This window comes from Cebus imitator, unplaced genomic scaffold (assembly GCF_001604975.1).
Source record: "Cebus imitator isolate Cc_AM_T3 unplaced genomic scaffold, Cebus_imitator-1.0 Scaffold150, whole genome shotgun sequence".
Taxonomy (NCBI): Eukaryota; Metazoa; Chordata; class Mammalia; order Primates; family Cebidae; genus Cebus; species Cebus imitator.
In genome coordinates this window covers 1,396,438-1,420,282 of record NW_016107465.1, presented here as the reverse complement: position 1 = coordinate 1,420,282, position 23,845 = coordinate 1,396,438, and the positions used below count along the sequence as shown (strand labels likewise).

The window sequence follows — 23,845 nt, the reverse complement described above, 5'->3', positions numbered from 1 at the left end:
TTCACACTAACAGCCCACAGTCCTCCAGTCCTAGTGTGGGTCTTCACACTAACAGCCCACAGTCCTCCAGTCCTAGTTCAGGTGAGCACACTAACAGCTCACAGTCCTCCAGTCTTAGTGTGGGTGTTCATACTAACAGCCCACAGTCCTCCAGTCCTTGTGTGGGTGTTCACACAAACAGTCCACAGTCATCCAGTCCTAGTACAGGTGATCACACTAACAGCCCACAATCCTCCAGTCCTAGTGTGGGTGTTCACACGAACAGCCCACAGTCATCCAGTCCTAGTGTGGGTGTTCACACTAACAGCCCACAGTCATCCAGTCCTAGTGTGGGTGTTCACACTAACAGCCCACTGTCATCCAGTCCTAGTTCTGGTGATCACACTAACAGCCCACAGTCATCCAGTCCTAGTATCGGTGTTCATGCTAATAGCCAATAGTCCTGCAGTCCTAGTGTTTGAGACCCAGCATGTGACGGCCTGCTCTGAAGCCAAAGCTTTTCACCTCTCACCAAGATCATGATCAGCTGGTTGAGAATCAAATATGATGCAAACTGGTTTGATGCCCTGAAGTTTATTTGCAGACTTGTAAGTCTGTATGCTTCAGAATCTGGCGGGGAGTGGCGAGGTTTGTTTCTGTCCTAGTGATATATGGATGAGTTGTTGCATTTAAGACCTAGGGTCAGATTCTAAGAAAGAAAGTGTCCTGAGCTTATTACTAGAAATCTTAAAGTAGGAATAGTTACACATTGGGAGCTCTTCAAAATACTATCTTCTACCCTCAAGTGAAGCCTCAATACATATATCGAACTTTTCCCAAGTTCTATACTTTTCTATACAAGTAGAACTTGTATAGAAAATTGTATGGAATTTTCTAAAATGAGGCAACATAAGCTGTTTCAAAAGTATCAGGGAGACCTGAATTCTAGTTCTACCTCATAGTGTCCTTGGCCAAGTAACTTTACCTCTCCAGGCCTCAGTGTCTCATCATAAAATAAAGATGTTGGATTGGTTGATCAGTCCTGGTGTTCCACAATTATTTTCTTGAAAAAAAACTAGCACCCTTGCTCCTCTAATAAACATGTGGATCAAACAGACATGGAATGATCTTTCAGCCTACAAATGTCAGCTGGCAAGATGTAAAGAGACCAGTTGGGCATTTGGTCCCAGCTTAGTAGTCTTTTGTAGCGTACACATTACCAGATTCATGAGCAGACATAATGATAAGAGGAAGTCTCCACATGAGCCCTGAATGGTGGATCTTGATTCCCACAGGCAACACTGCCAGGAAAAACCGTCTTAACCAAAAAGGAAATCAGTTTACCCGAATTAAATATTGTCAAGTTGCAGCCCACAGGAGAGAAATAGGAATGTCTCTACTCACAGTTTTAATCCTGGGCCAGAATAATAAATGAATAGTTAGCACATTCCTACTCATCTCAGTGAGGGTCCTCTCAGTGTCGAAAGTGATCATACCTTTCTTTAATCAACCCTTTTCTATTCCAGATCTCTCTTCAAATAGAAGTGTGTCCACAATTCAAATATAATCATCATGGACTCAAGAAGGTTTTGATGAACAGACACCTCTCAGCTACATTCTGCCTCATTTGGGAAGCCATTCCTTGACGGAACCATAGACAGCTGGATAACCAGCCAGCCTGGTTCTCTTATTTCTTGATTTTTTTTTTAAGCAAGATGGATGACTTTCAAAGTTAATAAGGCTGTATCTCAAGACAAATTCAGAAGAATCTACTCAGAAATTCATTAACTGTCAATCCTTTTATATACATAATAGATCAAAATTGATAGCAATGATTAAATTTTAATTAGAAAAATTTCTGATGATAGATCTCAGTCTCTTTCAAATGCCATCTACGTATGCATTCATTCATGTATTCAACAAACATTTTTAAATGCCAAATATGTACGATGCTCCACACTAAGCATGAGAATTCAAAGAAAAAAATAAGTTTATGGAAATATACCTATGACCTACCTAATTTATTCACAGAACAAAATGTGCTTCCTAAGAAAATGTTGATAGGGTTTGCTATTCAGAAAACATCTCATGCCATCAGGGTATTCTGTGTGTGTTTTCCAAAGACTAGGACCTGTATAGTGATATCCAAGTTTGATCTTAATCTCATCGACTGAACAAATGCAATCCCTGTCCAGAAAAATGGGTTCTGGCTTCTGATAGTCTGTGTGACTTGGAAGACTTTGAGTTGATTAGCAGGAACTGTGTTATTTTGAGGCTGGAACTATTTTCATTTCAAATAGCATAAAGTTGTACCCCAGGAATGATAAAAATGCCAAAAGTAATTTCCAACATTCCAGAAGATTAAGAAATTGAAAACCAAATATTTGGGGTGAAAGCAAGTGTATAGTAAGTGTTTATCCAAATTTTTATGTAAGAATATTACCTGAATATGCCAACCCACGATGTCTGGGATTCACACCCATTCTTCCTCTTCCCATATAATCAAATAGCACATATAATTCCCAAAGCAAAATACACAAGAAGCTATTTTCTTTTTTATGCATAAACACACGTTCCTTTGTTCCTCTTTCTAGACGCTCAGAATCCTAGCATGGACAGAAATCCCAGTGGTCATGTGATTTCTACCATTTTAGATACAGAGGAAAAGGAGGTTCTGAACAGTCAAGTCTTGCCCAGATTCAACAAATGAGTGGCAGAGATGTGAATAGGCTAGACCCGTAACTTCAGACCCAGACTCTCTGCAGAAAGCTGTTTCTATGATGTCATATGATCATGTTCAACATACAGCTACTGAGATCAGAGCCACAAAAAAGCATGGACATTAGTCCATGAGGCGCGGACGAGATTGTTCTGGAAGACAGTGAGTGTACTCATATGACTTTCCAGGTTTCCCTTTCTTGTTCTTTCCAGAACAGAATTGATGCTCTGATTCATAGTCTACACTTCTCCTTATGATGTGTCTTCCAAATCAGCCTCTCTCTGGCATTAATAAGAAAAGCAAAGCAAACACAGCTTCCCAGAACCACAGGTGTCAGTGTCAACTTCCCTGAGTCTTGCCTCTTCCTTCAGGACATCTTAACTCTTTTTCACTAAGTTGTAAAAAAAAAAAAAAAATGTATCTTTAATCACCACCATCCCTTTTAGGATTTCAAAGGAATAGCTCAGCAGTTCATCTTAGAGATGCAAACATTACCCTGACTTGATCATTTATCTCAAGTCACAGGTAGAAAGTTCTTTGGCAGCTACTCAGGGGAACAAAGGTGAAACCTCCAATTAAGAATGACTTATGTGTGCTCCTCCAGCCAGGAGTCACCCTGCCTTGTTAACCTCTTTTGCTCTGCTTTAAGAGGTGGGAGCCTATGCACTCAAAATTCATTTATTCCTGTTAAGGGTAATTATCTCAATTTTTTATGACACCTGCAGCTATTGAAGAGTGATGATATGCCAGTGAGATGTTTCTCTCCATTCAAGAATATGAGGGACTATGTAACACAGATTAGGTTTCAGTTCATAAACACAGCAATCTAATACTCCTCTTTAAAGCACAAGATTCAAATTTAAACCTCTCAACAGGCTATGCTTTTTATATCTTGACTGTATTCTTTAAGTAACAACAAGAACATAGATTAAAGAACCAGGAAGGCAAATTTGATGATAAGCAAGTATTGCCTTTATTTCAAGAGATAATAATTACACTACCCTGGGTGAATGGGCAGCCTCTGAGATAAGCTTCCTTCTCACCAACATTGAAACTTGCTCAAATGTCTCTCATCATAAAACAATCCTGCTTATACTGGCCTCCCCACCTCAGCTATCCTCCCTCCCTTTTCCTATCTTTCCAGCCTTTCCAAGCCAAACTTCCTTAAATATTTTCATTAAACTCATCCATTCACTTCTGAATGGATGCACTGCCTTATTCCTCTGCCCACATCACTTTCTTAAACTGCTCTCTCCAGAATTAGTAGCACCATCCTGTGGCTAAATCTCACAGACAATTCTCAATTCTCAATCCTTCTTTTCTGTAAGTCGGGCATCATTTAGAAACCTCCCTTGCCCTCGAGCCATAAGTGAAACTGCTGCCATCCACCACCACTCCCCTCCCCTGCTGCCAATTCCATGGCCTGTGAAAGCCCAAAGCCCTTCCAAATGGCTTTGTAAAATATAGACTGGACAGGGAAAATGGGGCATATACACACCATGGAGTATTACGCAGCCATCAAAAACGATGAGTTCGTGTCCTTGGTAGGGACATGGATGAACCTGGAAACCATCATTCTCAGCAAACTGACCCAAGAACAGAAAATCAAACATCACATGTTCCCACTCACAGGCAGGTATTGAACAATGAGAACACATGTACACAGGGAGGGGAGCATCACACACTGAGGTCTGTTGCGGGGGTAACTAGGGGAGGGGGAGTTGGGGAGGGATAACAAAGGGGAGAAATGCCAGATATAGGTGATGGGGAGGAAGGCAGCAAACCACATTGCCATATATGTACCTATGCAATAATCCTTCACATTCTTCACATGTACCCCAAAACCTAAAACACAATGTGTGTGTGTGTGTGTGTGTGTGTGTGTGTGTGTGTGTGTATAACGGCTAGCCAGACCAAAAATAGATAGACAATAGATATAATAGGTAGTAAGTAGGTAGGTAGATGATAGAGAGAGATAGATAGATAGATGCAATAGATATGTTAGGTAAGTAGGTAGGTAGGTAAGTGATAATAGATACATATATACACACATACAATAGATGCAATACCTAGGTAGATAGGTAGGTAGGTAAGTAGATAAGAGAGGGCAAAATCAAAGAAAATGTTTACTTCTTTAAATCACCCCTTAATTAGATTGGTTGTATGTAAGAACATGGCTTTTTGTTTCCTTGATACCCCCAAAGGACATCCTTGAGAAACACACAGTGTAAGAATGAAAAGAATGGAGAAAAGGAACAAGGAAAACGGTGCCATACTACAAATTCCCACATGGGGTCTATGTCCTTTCGCTCTGTACTCACCCTAGCTTATGAGCTTCATAAACACTTGTTAAATAAGTAAGTGGGTTTCCTCATGGGTGGGCAACCCTTTCTGGGTAGAATCCAGAACATCTACCCTCTGTGTTCCATGGGTAATAAATCTGTAGTCTCTTGAGAGAAAGGCAAAGCAGCAGGACGATCCTTCTGATGAGGTAGCATCCAGGTGCAGGCAGAGAAACTGGGCCTATTGGTACCAAGTGAAATGACTCAGGACTCCGGAGAAGTTAAATGTATGGATATCCTCATATTTAAACAGCAATTTTGAAAGAAAAACATATTTGAAGAAATTTTAGTTTTAGAATGTGAGAATGAAATGAAACTAAAATTCCTTTTAGAGAAGTATTTCTCAAGTCATTTTTGAGTTGCCCTTTGTTTGCTTCTGTTTTGTTTTCTGAGACAGAGTCTCTGTCACCCAGGTTGGAGTGCAGCAGCATGATCTTGGCTTATTGCAAGTTCCACCTCCTGGGTTCAAGTGATTCTCCTGCCTCAGCCTCCCGAGTAGATGGGATTACAGGCACCTGCCACCACACCCAGCGAATTTTTGTGTTATTAGTAGACATAGGGTTTCACCATGTTAGTCAGGCTGGTCTCAAACTCCTCATCTCAGGTGATCCACCCACCTCGGCCTCCCAAAGTGCTGGGATTACAGGCATGAGCCACCCCACCCCGCCTTGTTTGTTGGTTTTTAATCTCATAGTTTCTAAGGTGTTAAGCAAAGTAACTTACATTACTTTATTTCTAAGCAATTCACAGCTCAATGTCTAAACATAATGGATAAACCTAGGAAAATTATAAAAGCCTTAAAAATTATCATAATGAAACAGATTTTTAAATCTCAAGAAAACACAACATAATTTAAAAAATGAAAATGTTTGGGCTCACCACTCTTTGAACCCCAATGCAGTTATAATTTTTCATTGCATTTTTGGAAATAGTCTTTGCAAATTATGCTCAGCATCTCATATGTAAATCAAAGTGACACAATCCTCTTGTGAGAAAGTAAAAATGGCCTCTTCTAAAGTACAAAACTCCATTGTACTTTCTTTTGTACTTTCTAGATATTAAATTGTTCACATCTTCAAGGAATTTTTCTGCCAGAAACTGTGTCAGAAACTAAGGATACAAAAATTTGTAAGGCATATACCTACCTCTAGGAGGTCACAATCAAATGAGGCAAGGATGTTTAAATTCATTCTTGTACTTGCTACACTGGGAGGATGTCCTAGACCAGTGGGGGTTCAAAGGTGTGGTCAATGTCACTACACATTAAGTTTAATAAGAAATCAGCTCTCATTTTAATGGAAATAGCTCCAGCATTTCATAGTTTTTTAAATCATGTTTATTATCGAATTTATCACATATAAATAGTTCTTTATTTCTGAATTACTTGGAATTTTTATTAGATATAACTTTTGAATTTTATGATGCCTTTTAGGCATCTATTGATATAATCATCAGCTTTTAAAATTTAATTTGTTGAGGTAATAAATTACATTGATAGACTCCTAATATCGAATCATCCTTACGGTCTTAGAATAAAGTCTACTAGGTCATGTTACACTGTTCTCTTACTACACAGCTGGAATTGGTGGCTATACACTATACAGAATTTTTGTGACTATATTCACATAGAAAACTATTTTTGTCTTTTCTTCGTAATATACTGATCAACTTTTAGTATTAAAGCTATGCTGACATTATAGAGTCAGAAAGCTTTTGTTCCTTTTCTATGATCCACAGCAATTCAAATACCATTGGAACTTTTCTATTTTAAAGGATAGACAAAATTTTGAAAAACTTATACATGTTCTTCCTTTCTTGACTCATCTTTCAATTTGGAATAAAAGGAGACTCAGTCCTATAGAAGGCATTCATTCTTTCTGAAATTAGTCATTCTATTGATACATAATGCCACAGGTTGAATTCCCTGTGAAATAAACTGTAAAATATGGAGATTACAGTGCAGAGTTCGCTGAGGGGTGCTCTGGGGACTTCTGACCTAAGAAAAGTGAGGGAGGCAGGACCGAACACAGGAAAAAAAGCAGAAAGAGGCAGGGGGTGGGATGAAATCAACAGAGGTTTCAGACCATTCACCAGGAGCACTGGAAGCAGGAAAAAAAAATACAGAGAGAGAGAGAGTTGGTTTTATTACAGGAATTGTCTTATGTGACTACGGAGGCTGAAAAATCATGCAGTCTACCACCTGCAAGCTGGAAATTCAGAAGAGCCAATGCCACAATACCCAGTTCTTCCCGCCCATTGCACAAAGTAAACCAATTCACTGAGATCATAGCACTGCAATAAAGAAAGAGTTTAACTGACATGGGGCCAGCCCTGCCACATGGTAGACACTGAGTTATTACTCAAATCAGTCTTCCCAAAAATTCAGAGTCTAGAGTTTTTCAAGGATAGTTTGGTGGACAAAGGAATGGGGGAGTGGAAATTGGTCCTCTTCTGAATGGGGCCACAAGACTTGTTGGCTGGTCTGCATGGAGCCATCATTATCAAAAATGCAAAAACCTGAAAGGACATCTCAAAAGGCCAATTTTAGATTCTACAATAGTAATATTATTATCTGCAGGAATACTTGGGGAAGTTGTATATCGTGCAACCTCCACAATGATGGTTGATCATCATTTATTTATGTCTACACCTTAGCAGGATTCAGGCTCTTCACCTCCCCTTAACTTGGTGGTCTTTCACTAGCTTTACAAACACAGTTTAGTTTTGGGGAGGGGCTATTACCACTTAAACTATAAAGTAAATGTCTCCTAAATTTAGCTTGGCCTAAGCCCAAGAATGATTAGGGCAAACTGGAGGTAAAAAGCAAGATTGGGGTTGGTTAGATCAGATCTCTTTCGCTGTTTTCTCACTGATGTAATTTTTCAAACGCAGTTTCATGGTCCTTGTCTGAAGGCTTGAGAATGGAGAGCTGATGGTGTAAGTTCTCATCTTAGAGCAGGAGAAGATGTGCCCCAGTTAAAAGCAGTTGGGCACAGAGAAAGAGAATTCTTCCCTCCTCCACCTTTTTGTTCTACTCAGGTTCTCAATGGATTGGATTAGTGCCCACGCATATTGGAAAGGACAATCTATTTTACTGGGTCCACACATTTAAATGCTATTCTTTATCCTGAAACACCCTCCCTTACACACCCAGAAAAGAAAATGCTTAATCCAATACCTCATCACCCTGTGACCCAGTCAACTTGACCCATAATATTGGCCATTATATACCCAAATTAGGCAGAGGGGACAAGCAGCAACCAGTCATTGGATGGGAATTGCCTCTGGACAGGGATCTAACATTGGTTGAGGCAGCTCCCTTAGGCCAAGGACAAGTCCTTGAGAGAGACTCACTTCTAAGTCATCTACAGCAGTTGAGGGAATGAGCATATGTTGGTCCAGAACGGAGATATTTGGATGGTGCATCATTCTGCCTTTGACATACACTTTAGTTGCACTAAAATTTGCATATCATCTTCTTAGAATATTAGCATTAATCAATACCTTCCAGATTTTCCAGAACTTTCTTTTGCCTTTATGAGAATTATTTCACAACTTTATCTGGAAATGTGGATGCTCAATGGACTTTAACATGCTGATTTTCAAATAGGACCACCAAAATTAAGTGAACAGTTTTTCCATTTCGTAAATATGATTTCCACATTCAGAAATAAGTTGTGAGACTCTCAGATAAGAATTTCTCTCCTTCTAACTGTATCTCAACACAAGTATATAGTAGTCATAACATCTGCAATTTGTTACAGTATTGCTTTAACATTTTCTGTCTTCATTGATCAAATAATGTTCTCTGGGGTTAAGAGAATCCCATATAATGTTTGCATCCCTAATTTACTCATTATTAAGGTAAATGTTATGAGAAATTATTGGTAAATATAGCACATCTCTTTATTTATATACTCCTCATGATATCTTTGTTTCTTCAAAAGATGGCATTTTTCTACTACTGTGGGTGCAGCACTTATTGCCAGGAGATCCAGAGCTCCACAAGATCTGGTTTCAACCTTATTTTATAACCTAATGCCCTAACCCATGCCTTCCTACCTATCCACCTCCAAGCTAAATACAGTACACTTACATACTCTGAAATGTAATATTTCACAAGGGTTGTCTTGACCCAGTTTTAAGGTCATGGCTAGAAATTCTCAATTCCTTTTTGAGGGCAATTTGCTAAGCCTCCTCTTCCCCAACAACAACAACAAAACGAGAACAAACAAAACAAACAAACACTCTTCTTATCAGGTTCCTGCTTTTTGAAACCACAAAGAATAATCCTGCAAAGTCCCCCCATTTAAGGAGCATTCATACTCCTGGACCAGGTACTAAACAACTGGGGACAGCCTCTATGTTCCAGAGCTGTGTAATTAATTATTCAAATTAGCCAATCTCTAGAAATCCCCTTAAACCTAACTACCCTCACCCCATTTGCCGGACATAAGCTACTGTTTGTAGCTTCTGCTTGCTGTTATCCTGTCCCCTAGTATAACCCTGTGCATGGGCCTGTGTGGCAGCCTCCTCTAACTTCGAGCTGTAAGCAACCAAGAATTCTGCCTCTCATCATGTATCAGTGTGCTGTGTCTGCCCATCCAAAGATCTTCAAATTTTACAACACACACATTTGCTTATTTGTGCTTATACTTCTCTGCCTCCAGACACTTACCCTGTTTTCCCTTGTGTACATCCTCCTACCTGACTTGACCCTGAATTTGAAGAGTCTGCCCTTTTGACTCAGAGATCAACCTGAATTTTTTTTTTTTTTTTTTTTACCTTCAAGGATCCTTTTCCATGCCTGCTCCTCATTTGTCCTCTTGCCTCTCTTTGGGCCATTGTTAAAGCACATGTCCTGTGTTTAGAATTCCAATGATTTGTGAGCAGACCTGTGGTCCAACGAAGGGAAGACCATTTGGTAAGATATTATTTGAAAACACTGTAGTGTTCTAGTTTCTTTGAATTCCTTGAAGTCTCTGGCATGAGGCCTATTACAAAGAAACCCCCACCATAGATACTATTGAATTCAATTCACTGGCGCACTGCCATGCAGCTTCAACCCTGCCTGAAACTGACAAGTCAATATTCCTGCCATCTTGATGCTTCTTTCTTCTGTCACCTGGTGTGGAGACTGGAAGGCTTGCAGGGAATATGAATAGGATGAAGGAAAAGCACATGTTGAAAGGCAGGCTCATAGGCCTGCCCCAGTGGAAACAGGTGAACAGAAGCAAGGCAATAAGAACACTACATTTCCAAAATACTTTAGGGTAATTTAGGGTAAAGACACACAGAAAGTGATCAATAAATATTTGCAGAATGGAACAACCAGATTTCAGAACCTTAACTGTCCCAGGATCATGTCACATTTAACTTGAGTTGCATAAATATAAAGGTCCACCATAGACCAAAATTGTTTTTATTACAATTAATTTGCCTCTCTGAATTATTCACATGGTAATTAAGTTCACTTGGCTCCTAATTGCATAAGATACTGTTTAAAAAAAAATCCTTTTTTCTTTATAATGCATGAGTTGCGGTATCTTTCCTTCTGTAAGATTCTTTGAAGTCTTATCCTAAAATACTCAAGTTTAAAAGAAAAAGAAAACATCTAGTAAAATTTTCTCTCCTTGAACTACAATTAATTGAAGATACAAGATGCTGAACAGGTATCTCTAAGGGAAAGATGACTTTGTTTTTAATGCAAAGTGCTGTTTGTGCTGGCAGATAACCTATCATAAGGCTAATTATATGAATTTAATGATAAGAAGTATGTATATCCAAAGAAAATGCAAGGACCAGAACTGGAATAAAAGCTACAGTGAATGTAGCTCTCAGAATGGCTATCCTCCCTGTTCTCAATCTTTCTTTCCCTGTCTCCCTCTACCTCTGGGTCTACCTCAAAATGGCATCTCTCTTGCATTCCTTATTTGTTTCCCATTGGCCTCTCTCCTACTCATCCAATAATCTAATTCTGGAGGCAGCCAATCAAATAGGCTCAGCTCATGGCCAGCCCACCGACTGAATCCTATCCATTTTTCCAGGTCACCTCCTGGGATTGGGCTGCCTTAAGTCTGATGCACCTTCCTGTTGTAATAAAGACCTTCACTGGTCAAAGAACTCGTTAGAGTCCTTCTCCCCTGCGCTGTTGACAAAGCTGTTGAAGCTACAAAGGGATGCTGAGTGACGGATAAAAATGACTGTGCTGAGTCAATTTATCTTTCATTTCTGCATGAAGGAAAATAGGAGCTGAAACCCTACAATGACTCTACACTTCCAAAATCCTTAATCAAATGGCAGAAAATCTCATCTTTGGTTTATTTCAGCAGGATTTCAGTATGAGTCAAACCTACTGATATTTATTAAGCATCTATCTCTTCCCAGAACTTTGCTGCATGTTCTAACACAGCCAGAAACATGACAAAACTACAGAACCAGAAAATGGTTTAGGAATTGTCATGTTAGAGATAAGAAAAATTTAGATTTATTTAGACTATCCGGCTCTTGCCTTAAAGAACTTTTAGAGCCAGTTAATAAGACTTAAAAAGCCAGTTAATAGTCTTTAAAACAGCTTTCCAAAAAAAGAAAAAAAGCCCAAAGCACATTTTAATTCATTATTACATTAGCAAACATACACCTCAAATTTTGCAGGAATTCAGAGAAAGAAAAAATTACTGCAAGGTGGCCCCAGCAGAGCCCTGCAAAGAGAAACTGGGAATGGTGATGAAGGCACAGCTTCCAGCATTGGGGAAGATCTGTGGGAGGAGATGAGTTGGGTGATAGGAGAGGGGCCCCAATAAGAAGCATGAAAGGCAAAGCTGGATTGGTGGGATCGCTTAATGGACAGCTTTCCATCAGACCAGAGCCTGCAATTCTCCCTAAAAGCAAGCAAGCCATTATAGGTTTGAAGCAGGAAAGAAACATCATGAAAAAGAGTATTTCAGAAAAGGAGATCCAACATAGCATGGCAGTTAACAGCATGAGCTTTGGAGCCAAGCAGACTCTCTGAATTCTGGCTCCACCACTTTCTCACTCTGTGACCCTGGGTGAGTCCCTTAACCTGTGTCCTCAACTGCAGAATGGGAATAATAACAGTTCTCGCCTCACCAAGCTACTAAATTTTTGGAGGATTAAGTGAATTAATATTTGTGGTATATTCAGAGCAACGCTTGCACTAATTAACAGTATTATGAAACCAGATATTAAGGGTGTGGGGACCCGGCTCAGGGAGATTAGTTCAATGACTTCCAGCATAAATCAGAGGGCAGAGGGTGGTGGTTTAATCTAGGACCACGTGGTAAGGAATTCCAGCCGGTGCACCCAAAGAGGGGTGTGGACTTGGTAACTGAGCAAGTCTGGGGTTGAAGTAGAATACAGAGTTAATGGTGAATCCACAATGCTGAGAATATTCTGTGTTCATCACTTATTTTGGAGAAATAAATGTCAAGCATAAGAAAATGGCTCTGCACTCCAAGCCAGACTGGACACCCACCGCCAGCATGAATGCTCACCACGTGCTGCGAAAGGATCTGATTAAAGAACTTAGACAACTTCAGATATGTTAAATTGATTTCCATGGAAACCTAGTCATGCTCTGATGACAGTTGTGATGGCATTGCTGCCGATAATTTTGCAAACATGAGGCTTCCCAGTCAGTTTGGGAGGGCCGTAGGACCCGCACCCAGTGCAGACACTCGACCTCTCGGGGTGGCAATGAAGCTTCCAGCATGAAATACTAGGGAAACAGCCAGCAAAAAAGCAGAGCCTCCCTCCCCAAACCTCAGAATCCTGTGACCAATTCCAGTTCCGATTCCAAAGATAAAGGGGGCATGAGTTTTTTGGAAAAAAAAAATCTTTCGATATAAAGCAAAACATAGCAATGTCTGGAAAACGCATGTCAGAATTAGAAAGCTTCCCGGGTTTGTTCCTTAGAAGACGTTCCCTCCCAGGCTCCAACTCCCAATCAAGGACACCCCCAAGGCATACATTTCCAGGTGTTGCTTCCAGGAAAACCCTGATCAGAGAGCTCCTCTTCTTACCAGGTCCCTTGGTGCTCTATTCACAGAGGACGAGGAAGAAGAGGAAGAGGATAAGGACACAGTTGGTGAGAAAGAGCAAGACCGTGGATGGCTACGTGAACAAAGATGGCATGCCCAGAATTCATCACTGCAACTTATCCATGACCCTTCTGCATATAATTCACCCAGTGGAAGAAATGACAGAGGAAGAGTGGGAGACCATCTGCAGTAATTCTCCAAAGAAGATATATAAGGATTCCCTGGGCTCTGCTTGTTATCAATGCTGTCAGAAAATTATTGACACCAAAACAAACTGCAGAAACCCAGACTGCTAGGGCGTTCAAGGCCAGTTCTGCAGCTCCTGCCTTAGAAATCCTTACGCTGAAGAGGTCAGGGATGCTTTAGTGGCACTGCCCACTTTGCTGAGGAATCTGCAGCTGCAGTTTCTGCCAGCAGCAGGATGGACGATGTGCAACTGAGATACACGATCCTGGTGTATTTTGCCAAATATCCTGGCCCTGGGAATGTGCATGCTTACTTGGAAAGTCTGAAAGAGGAATTTGAAATGCAAGCATAATATCTGCAAAATTCACAGCCTGCCATCCATTCCTCAAATCTCTCGTTAACATTTTTTATTTTGTCATTGATTGAAACCCGAGTTAAGAATCTCAGTGATCAGTCTATTGTATAAGAAATGCCAATCAAGTTAATCTAACTAGACGCATGTGTTTTTGTAATATCACGGAAAGTATTTCGCTAGTTATACTTTGTTCTGTGCAGTTTCTTCTCCGTTCCCCACCAACCCTCATGTCCTACCATACCCCTAGTGGTGCTCTCCCACTGCTTAGTTTCTGAATTATTTTTAAATGCCAATTTTAAGGAAGCATATATGATTCTGTTGGTGTTGAAATAGCCCTGGAATCCATGCTTAAACCCAAGCTTTTAGAAATTCAGTAGCAATATTAACTAGATCTATTAAATTTCAGAGAACTTGTTTGCTCAAAAACAATGGGTGTGATTTAGTGTTCATACTAGTTGACATTTTTAACAGAATCAAGGCACAAAAGTCTTAAGACTAAGTGGAAAAATCAGGTAATTGTTGCAGAGTGGAGCATATTACTTCAGATGCCTCTCATGAGAATATTCCATACATTGCATTTATTGTATAAGTTGTCACAGTTGAGATTTAGTTGCTGCTAATTTCTTCTGCCCTAAGCTTAAATGGTGTATCCAGCTTACACAATTATGATCCAAAGCTTTGTGGGCAATGTTATATGTAAAATTATGATAGAAAACACATCTCTGAAATTACAATGGTGAAACTTCAGGAGTAGGCTGACTTGAATTTTTAGTATAAAGTTTATTTCAGTTCATAAGTAAGGTATTTCGAGTAAATTGTTGGGCCATTTTGTGTGGAAACTTGGTGTTAATAGTCTATAGCTCTTTGCATTTGTTGAAGAAATAAGCTAGGCATGGGGTTCATGTTTAGGTTTTAAGCAGTTTTATCATGAGAAAGAAGTGCCTTTTTGGAGATTTGTAACTTTCAACAGTTTGTTAACTTGACATCTCTGCCAGATTAGTTTCTGGGCAGATTTCCTGTGTTGCTGCTCTCCCTCCTCTTTTGCATTAGTCAAGCTGTTTAGTAGAGGCAGAATCTAAGTGTTTGCATCTCCAGTTTACTTGCTGGGCCCATTCAGTGTTTGACGCATAATTGGACCTTAAATCCATAAGTACAAATACAGCTTTTGATCTGTAATACTTTTATACAAAGGTTATTTTAATAAACATTTTTATTATTGAAAAAGAATATGTATGTTTTCATAATTTGGAGTAAAATTATTCATGCACATTATTTATACTAGCCACTCATCTCCATAAAGATTCATAAAATTCCCCCCAACCCTACTTCTCATTATTTCCCATTGCCCCCCACTCCGGGGCCACAATATTGCTCTGTTCTTTCCATTCCTCACACTTCCAACCACGTCCTCATCAAAAATTGGCCTAGATGTGTTTTTACATTGCAATTTACCTTGCTCACCTCATTTCCCTAAGGTTTCTACTAGTTCCCACTACACCTGGTGGAATCTATATTACAGGTATCAAAATAGCCACATACAGGATCATAACACTTGATAGCATCATGACCCAGAAGAGACTTCAAACTGCATCTCAGTTCCTCTTTGTCTGCTGGTGAGACTGCTGTGTCTATAATTAAATGCATGGACTAGATGTGAGGGAGACCTTATTATCTCCAAGCACAAGACTTAAAGTATGAACCACTACCCCAATTCTTCCTATATAGTTTGGCTCTGTGTCCCCACCCAAATCTCATGTTGAATTGTAATCCCTAGTGTTGGAGGAAGGGCCTGGTGGACAGTGGTTGAATCGTGGGTGTGGTTTCTAATGGTTTAGCACTATCCCTCTAGTGCTGTTTCGCGATAGAGTTCTCACTGAGATCAGGTTGTTTCAAAGTGTATGGCACCTCTGCCTTCACTTTCCCTCTTTCCTTCCAGCTATGTGAATATGTGCCTGCTTCTGCTTCACTTTCTGCCATGATTGCAGGCTTCGAGACCTCCCCAGAGGCAGAAGCCCGTACAGCCTGCACAAGTGTGAGCACAATTTAGTCCCTTTTCTTTATAAATTACCAGTCTCAAGTCATTCTTTATAACAGTGCAAGAATAAACTAATACAGAAAATTGGTACTGGGAGTAGGGCAATGCTCTAAAGATACATGAAAACGTGGAAGTGACTTTGGAACTGGGTAATGGGCAGAGGTTGGAAGAGTTTGGAGGGCTCAGAAGAAGACAGGAAGATGAGGGAAAGTTTAGAAATTCCTAGAGACTTGTTGAATGGTTGTGACCAAAATATTGATAGTAACATGGACAGTGAAATCCAGGCTGAGAGGGTATCCAATGGAGACAAGAAACTTATTGAGAACTAGAATAAAGGCCATTCTTGCTGTGCTTTAGCAAAGAGACAGGCAGCCTCTGCTCTAGGGAACTTTGAACTTGAGAGAGATGATTTGAAGTATCTGACTGAAGAAATTTCTAAGCAGCAAAGCATTCAAGATGCGGCCTGGCTGCATCTAAAAGCCTATGCTCATCTGCATAAACCTGAAATGACCTGAAATTGGACCTTATATTTAAAAGGGAAGCAGAACACAAAAGCTTGGAAAATTTGCAGCCTGGCCATGTGGTAGAAAAGAAAAACCCATTTTCTGGGGAGGAATTTAAGTAAGCTATGGAAATCCACATAAGTAAAGAGGAACTGAATGTTAATAGCCAAAACAACAGTGAAAATGCCTTGAAGCCGTATCAGAGACCTTCACAGATGCCCCTCCCATCACAGGACCTAGGAGGGAACAATGGTTTCCTGAGCCAGGCCCAGGGCCCCACTACCCTGTGCGACCTCAGGACACTGCTCCTTGCAGTCCCAGCCACTTCAGCTCCACCCATGGCTAAAAGGTCCCCAGACATGCCTCAGGCTGCTGCTCCAGATGGTGCAAGCCACAAGCCACCAAGGCATCCCTGTGGTGTTAAGCCTGCAGGTGCACAGAGGGCAACAGTTGAGGCTTGGGAGCCTCTGCCTAGATCTCAGAGGATGTATGGAAACGTCTAGATGCCCCTAAGCTTGGATGGGAGGAGTCTGCTCCAAGGGTAGAACTCTCATGGAGAATCTCTATTAAGGCAGTACAGAGGAGAAATGCAGGTTTGGAGCCCCCACATAGGTTCCCCACTGGGCCATTACCTAGTGAAGCTGTGAGAAGAGGGCCATCATCCTCCCGACCCCAGAATAACAGATCCACCAACAGCTTGTACCATGCATCTGGAAAAGCTGCAGGCACAGGGGCCATACCCTGCAGAACCATAAGGGTGGAGCTTTCCAAGACCTTGGGAGCCCACCCCTTGCATCAATGTGCCCTGAATATGAGACATGAAATCAAAGGAGATTATTTAGAAGTTTTAAGATTTAGTGGCTGCCCTGATAAGTTTGGGACTTACCTGGGGCCTGTAGCTTTGTTTTGGCCAATTTCTCCCTTTTGGAAAGGGAGTATTTACCCAATACCTACACCCCCTGCCCCATTGTATCTTAGATGTAACTAACTTGTTTTTTATTTTACAGGCTCATCTGTGGAAGGAACTTGCCTTGTCTCAGATGAGACTTGGACTTTTGAGTTAATGCTGGAATGACTTAAGACTTTGGGGGACTGTTGGGAAGGCAGGACTGTGTTTTGAAATGTAAGAATGGTATGAGATTTGGGAGGGGCTGGGGTGGAATGATATGGTTTAACTCTGTGTCCCCACCTAAATCTCATGTTGAATTGTAATCCCGTGTTGGAGGAGGGGACTGGTGGGAGGTGATTGCATCATAGTAGTAGTTTCTAATGGTTTAGCACCATTCCCCTAGAGTTGTTTTGTGACAGAGTTCTCACGAGATGTGGTCTTTTGAAAGTGTGTAGCACTTCCTCCTTCACTCCCTCTCTTCCTCCTGCTCCAGCCACGCAGGATGTGCCTCCTTTCTCTTCTCCTTTCACCATGATTGTAAGTTTCCTGAGGCCTCTCTAGCCAGGCTTACTGTACAGCCTATGGAACTGTGAGTCGATTAAACCTCCCTATAAATTACCCAGTCTTGGGTATGTTTTTATAGCAGTGCAAGAATAGACTAATACATCTTCCTTCCAAATACCTTATGAATTCCCTCTGTTATTCTTCTTTGAAAAAAAAATGGGAGGTGGGAGCACAGCCTTGCTCTGTGGGGCTCAAAGGAGGACACAAAGATGGGATTTGCCTACAGCCTTCTTCCTATTTAAAGGACCAGTCTAGTGTAGGCTTTCACTCTCTTCATAGTTTTCTAATCTCGTTCTCTACTTAATTTATTCCTGTATATGTAGAAATAGACATGTAAATCTAGAACAAAATGAAAACATCTAGTCCAATTCTTTTCTATAAAACATAGCTCCAAAGATGTTTAAGTGACTTTTTTAAAAGCTCCAAGAATTTTCTACATTCATCACAAATCTGAAAACAGCTTATTATCCACATTTTATCACTCAGAATCTAGCATATACTGAGCAGCACAAACTTATCATAAGCCATCTCGAATTATCTCACAATGATCCTGTGAAGTTGTTGTTCTTTACTTTTACAAATAAGTAGCCTTGAGCTCAGTGAGGTGATATACCCACTTAACTAGCAGGTATCAGAGATAACTTTTAAACCCAGGTCTTCCAACTCTCTTGTGCTGCTATTCAACTTCTGCCAGTTCTACTTCTTGGACGTGGCTAGCATTGGGTTCAGTGTCTATACATTATCTTCTCCTCTATCTGTACATTATTCAGAACTCTTACTCATTTGTGTAATTTTTTATTTGAACATCATTATCAGCATATAAGTTGAGACTGTCCAGACACTGACCATCCCCCTCAAATGGCCCTTTTCTCCTTTACAATCTACCCAATATTTGTTGGATTTGTATTGGCGTTCAGTAGGAATGCTTCTGGCTACGAGTAACAGACAACCCAGCTGTCAAAGGCTTAAACCATCAGGATATCCGAATTAGGAAAGATTCCAAAGACTAATAGGTTCAAACATTGATGACAACAATTCAGAATTAATTGAAGTACTTTTATTTTACTACCCCCTTCACTTACTACCAAACTGGCAAAAAAAAATTTAAAAAGTACTAGACATTAGTGATACAATTTAGTGATTCTCTGATGCCCTCCCTAGTTCTCCAAGAATGTGCCCAAATTTAATGTCAAGTAATAGTGTCAACACAAGGAATTCACTAAGTCAGGGAAGTTCAGAACTGCATGCTCACTGCTTTTGGCACCACTTAGCTGACAGAGAGGACAATGTCAGCACAAAATGGCCTGCCCTAGTATCATGTAAGGAGATTCATAACTCATTAGTTATTGCTGTGTTCTATTCCTCATGCATCATCAAGCCTATAACATCTTGTCCATGATCACCATGGGGGTAATTTGACAACCGAATAATATCTTCAAAAATCCAGGCTTAAAAATAACCTCCCCAAAAATTGAGGCTTTTTCATAATTATGCTTCATCTACCACCATCTATCAGCTTTTCATCTTCCCATGTGTCATGTCAAGGTCACAAATTAAGCTATGAACATCTAGTCAGCATCCCAAATAGGGCAAAAGGTGCAAGAGGAACAAATTTTTTCTCTTGCATATGTTTGCATTTTTATCAAAACAGAAAAATCTTTCCCAGATCTTCCTATCAGACCTCTAATAATAGGTCATTGGCCAGAACTGAGTCCCATGACCACCCCAACTGCAAAGGTGGCCCAAAAAGTGAAAACCTGGCACAAAAGAATGGTTACTCCATGACTGACATAGACCAAGGCTGATTCGATCTCTGGGGTAGGGACTTACCCTCTCTGACCAAAATGTGGGTTTAGTAACAAGAAAGTAGAGAAAAATGGCTATTGGACACAAACAATGACTGCTGTGCAGGCATTCCATATAACATGTATTACTTTTTTTTTTTGTATGACTCATGACTTGGGAGGAGAATCTGAGTGTTTATATAATATTAAATTAAACAAAACCCTCCATTCTGTCAAAAGTTTTCTCTTGATCCAGCTTCACAAGAGAATCAACTTCTGCCTTTGTTTTTGTGTGTTTTTTAATGTCTTTTCAAATCTCCAAGGGGTCTACAATTTTATTGCTCAATTTTGTATTTCATTGTGAATCATTCCACTGGGTATCATATTAAAAAAGCTTTGCAATCAAATTCCCAGCACGCGCATGTGCACACACACACACTTAAAGTCAATTCCAGATGTCACCCGTTACCCTTCATTCTTAAGCTAAATAATTGATGGCCCTTGTACCAAGCTTGCAGATGACAAGTCTTCCAGAGGCTTTCCTGTGGAAGTGGGAAAATGCCTAATACCCATCAGCAATGGCCCGACTATGGCTAGAATCCATACTCTCCTTAAGGGCTTGTATGTTTCTGAACTTTTCTTCTGATAATTACTTTAACCTTTAGGTTCTTATTTTTCCTGCTAATCAATAGCAACCCAGAGTGAATTTCCAAATATTTTCTTGCTTTGTTTCTTCTTCTTTCTTCTCTAAATGCTAAAGAATAATTTTCATCATTTCTGATTTTATTGGATTTTATCTTTTTCTGTTTTCTCTTTCTTCCAACTCTCTCATGATTATTCCAGTACTCAATAATCCTTTCCTAATTAAGTCCCCTTACTCAAAATTCAGTTGTACATTGACTTAGTTTTAAACTTATGAACTCAAGTCAAAATTTATGACAAGTTCAAAATTAGTGGACTTTTGTTATAGTTACCATGCTTTGTAGCAAACATTATATATACAAAGTGTCATTACTTTTTTGTCTACACCTCTATACAAGCATTTAATGCAACTCATTACAATTATGGTGGTGGATAGAAAAGTAGAGCATAGGAAAAACTCCTAAAGAATCTATAGTGTGAGGTCTGATAAATGTAAAATAATTATATACAATTAATAATTAATACAATAATTTAGGTTAAATTAATAATTTATATTAATTGCATACAATTAGAAATTAGTAATTTAAGACATAATGAAAATAGGATTTGAATCTGTTGGTATTAGGTTTCAAAATATGGTAGTTTAATATAGGCATTTATTCCTCTCTCACTGCTTATAAGTCATTGGCTACAACTTGGTCAGGTGGCCAAAGGAAGTCTATTAGAAAGGCTAAGAGATGTAATTATTCAGCTCAGTGTCATTGTGATCAGCCAGCTGAAAGAAAAGTATCCGGAGAGGCTAGGAAATACAGCCCTTTTGTTTGATGGTCATGTGCTTACATAAATATCTGCAACTCGTTACTTAAGAAGAAGAGAATGGATACAGGGGAAAACTGGCAATGTCTGCGGCATCACTGGATCTCTCTTAAGTGAACACAGAACTTATTTTAACTGCTTTCCCAGTTCTACTTATGATGTGCATCCTTCGAACCTATGCATTCTTAACAGGGCAACATCACTCCCAAGGCAGTGAAACTGGTTCTTAGGAGGAAGCAAAAAAAAAGTCTTATATGTGTAAGACACAGAAATATATACAATACATAACAGATTTACAGTATAGCCGTGGTATTAAAATTTCATGGGAGAGGCTTTTAGGGAAAACAAATCTCAAAGGTCTCTTTGGGTAGTGGTAGAAGGGATGATTAAAAAAAAAAAAAAAAAAAAGGCAAAGAAACACTGTTCTAACCTCAAACAGGAGCTTTCAGAAACATATCTCGAGGCCCAGCAAGGAAACACGAGTCTTTGCAAAACTTCTTGTTGGTATTCTACAGGCTACCTAATGCAATACATAGAAAGGGCAGTAGTTTCCAGTTGGCCTCACCATTCATTTATTCAATGATTACTTTTGAGGTAGTATTATGTTATGTGAAAAAATATGCTGAGTGTTGGGGACACAGGCAAGAATGAAGCAGGAACCCCTGCCCCATGGGGCTCTCAGGCTGTTATGGAAGGCCAACTTTGGACATTAGGTGCTACACAGATGGCAGATCACAAGGCCAAGTGTCCAAGGCACTTATACTCAGCTTCTGAATCTGGTTTGTCTTCACAATTTCCTTTATGTTAAGTGACCTGGGCAAATTATTACCCACTATGGGCCATGGTTTCCACCACCTAACACCAACTCTTAAATTTTAAATGCATGTTTTTAAACCACCTAATATAGTATTTTTGTGAGGATTCACTAAGACCACATATATTATGATCATATGCTAGGTGCTTAAGAAAATGGTATTATTCGTATGATTATCTGGTGGTTTTGTCTTATATATTTTGGATGAATGCAGGTTTCTATCTTATTTGAACTTGCTTACATTTGACCAATTGTATCAATTTACTGTTTCCTTCTCCTTTTCCCCTCAACTCATCCTTTTTTTTTTTTTTTTTTTTTTTGATGGCTCTGGGGCTAGATTTTTCAAATCAACTGGTGATACATATGGTTTGAAAGGCCCAAGGTCCAGAAAATCTAGGGCATATGATCATTCACACCATTTCATCTGTTCATTTAAAATGTCCATTGATCACCCACTAGACTAGCCAGGCTCTATTTTGAGTTCGGTGCTAACGAGACTGGAAAGAATAAAATGGACCCAACTCCGGCACTTAAAAAGTGATGAACATTTATAAGTGTAAAAAGATCAGTAAAAGAAGGAGGAAATATGCTATAGGAACATTTGACAAAGATATCATCTGATAAGAGAAGTCTTTCCTGAATGGTCAAGGTAAGTAAAGAACATTTTAAGTAAACAGAAGGAGCTGTACACAGCCATGAAATGAGAAAGAACAGAGAATGCTGGAAGTGTGTCCAGTAAGGAGGCGCATAGATACACTAAAGCTTGGGGCACTGGTCTCACTCTGATTGCTGTCATGTTCCAACTCTTCCTGCCCTTCTTCCTATTTGTTTTGTCTCGTTAAAATCCCAAAGCTGTCCTGAAAGGAGTTCACCAAGTATGTTTCTCTCTGTCTCATGCACACACATTCCTAAGTCTCCTTGCCTCTCTCCAAATTTGCACATATTTTCTTAATTGTCACCATTGCTATCATATGGTCTACCCTTGCTACTCAAAGTATGGTTCATGGACCAGCATCTCCTGCATTACCTGGCTGCTTATTAGAATGTAGAATCTCAGGTCCCTCCTGAGATCACCCTCCATCCCCATCACACATACAGAATCAATCAGAATCTACATTTTAACAAGACCTTCACTTGATTCACATGCTTATCGAAGTTGGAGAAGCCCTTATCTCATCTGCCTGCTTGGGTCTAAATAAAAGATAGGGTGTTGTACCTCACCCCCAGCTTTGTCATGGTCACCCTGACCACCTATTTGTTTTTTATTATAGCACACATTCCTCTATGAACTACACAAGCTGATGCTTTGATGAAATGTTTCCCCAGGGAAGATTCTATTCTCCTGAGAAGTGGTGTGATGGTGTGGAATTGCAAAGAAAAGCATTTAGATGCCTTCCCATCTCATTTCCCAAACCTAAACACCACTTCTCTTTTCCTTCATATTTCTTAGTTTTTCTCTTGGGCGTTTAGACATTGTTAACTTTCTTTCTCACTCTTCCTAAAAATGTTCTGGCTCTGCAGTGTTTTATATTAGGTGTGATATCTTGATTTCTATGTTCTTAAATCAAGTCTTGAAATTATTTTTTATGTTTTGTGTGTGTGTGTTGAGAAAAAGAGAAAGAGAGAGATCTCCCAGATCTCTCAATCTTCTCAGCAGTGTGCTATAGTATGACCTAAAAATATTTTCCTAATAAATGGGAAGGGCCCTATTACTATTTAAATGTATTTCTGTTTGGCAAAAGGGCCAAATGCCAGTAGTTTAACTTTCCCCTAGAGAAATCACCTCTATTATCTTCCTGCTGGAATTTCAAAGACCTTACTTCCCTGCAGGATACAATAAATATAGGATAACAAATCATAGGGATTTTCTGTTCAGAGATTGGAACCAACTCCCCTTCCTGACACTATTCCTATCTACTTGGCACTTCTATTTCGGAAATCTCTTCCCATAGCTGATATATTTGAATCAGTGACTGGTATCATTCCCCTATTTTCATTTTCTCTCCTCCTTCCTTCATTGGTATCACATGCAGAACTCCCAGTGCCTCTGTAGCAAGCTTGTCCAAACCACAGCCTGCAGGCCACATGCAGCTCAGGACAGCTTTGAATGTGGCCCAACACAAATTCATAAACTTTCTTAAAACATGAGATTTTTTT

At 39.8% G+C, this 23,845-nt stretch overlaps 1 pseudogene; it reads left to right on the top strand.

Annotated features, from left to right (window-relative positions):
• The first annotated feature begins 518 nt into the window (after nucleotides 1-518).
• LOC108314321 lies at nucleotides 519-13,638 on the top strand (annotated as a pseudogene).
• The last annotated feature ends 10,207 nt before the right edge of the window (nucleotides 13,639-23,845 follow it).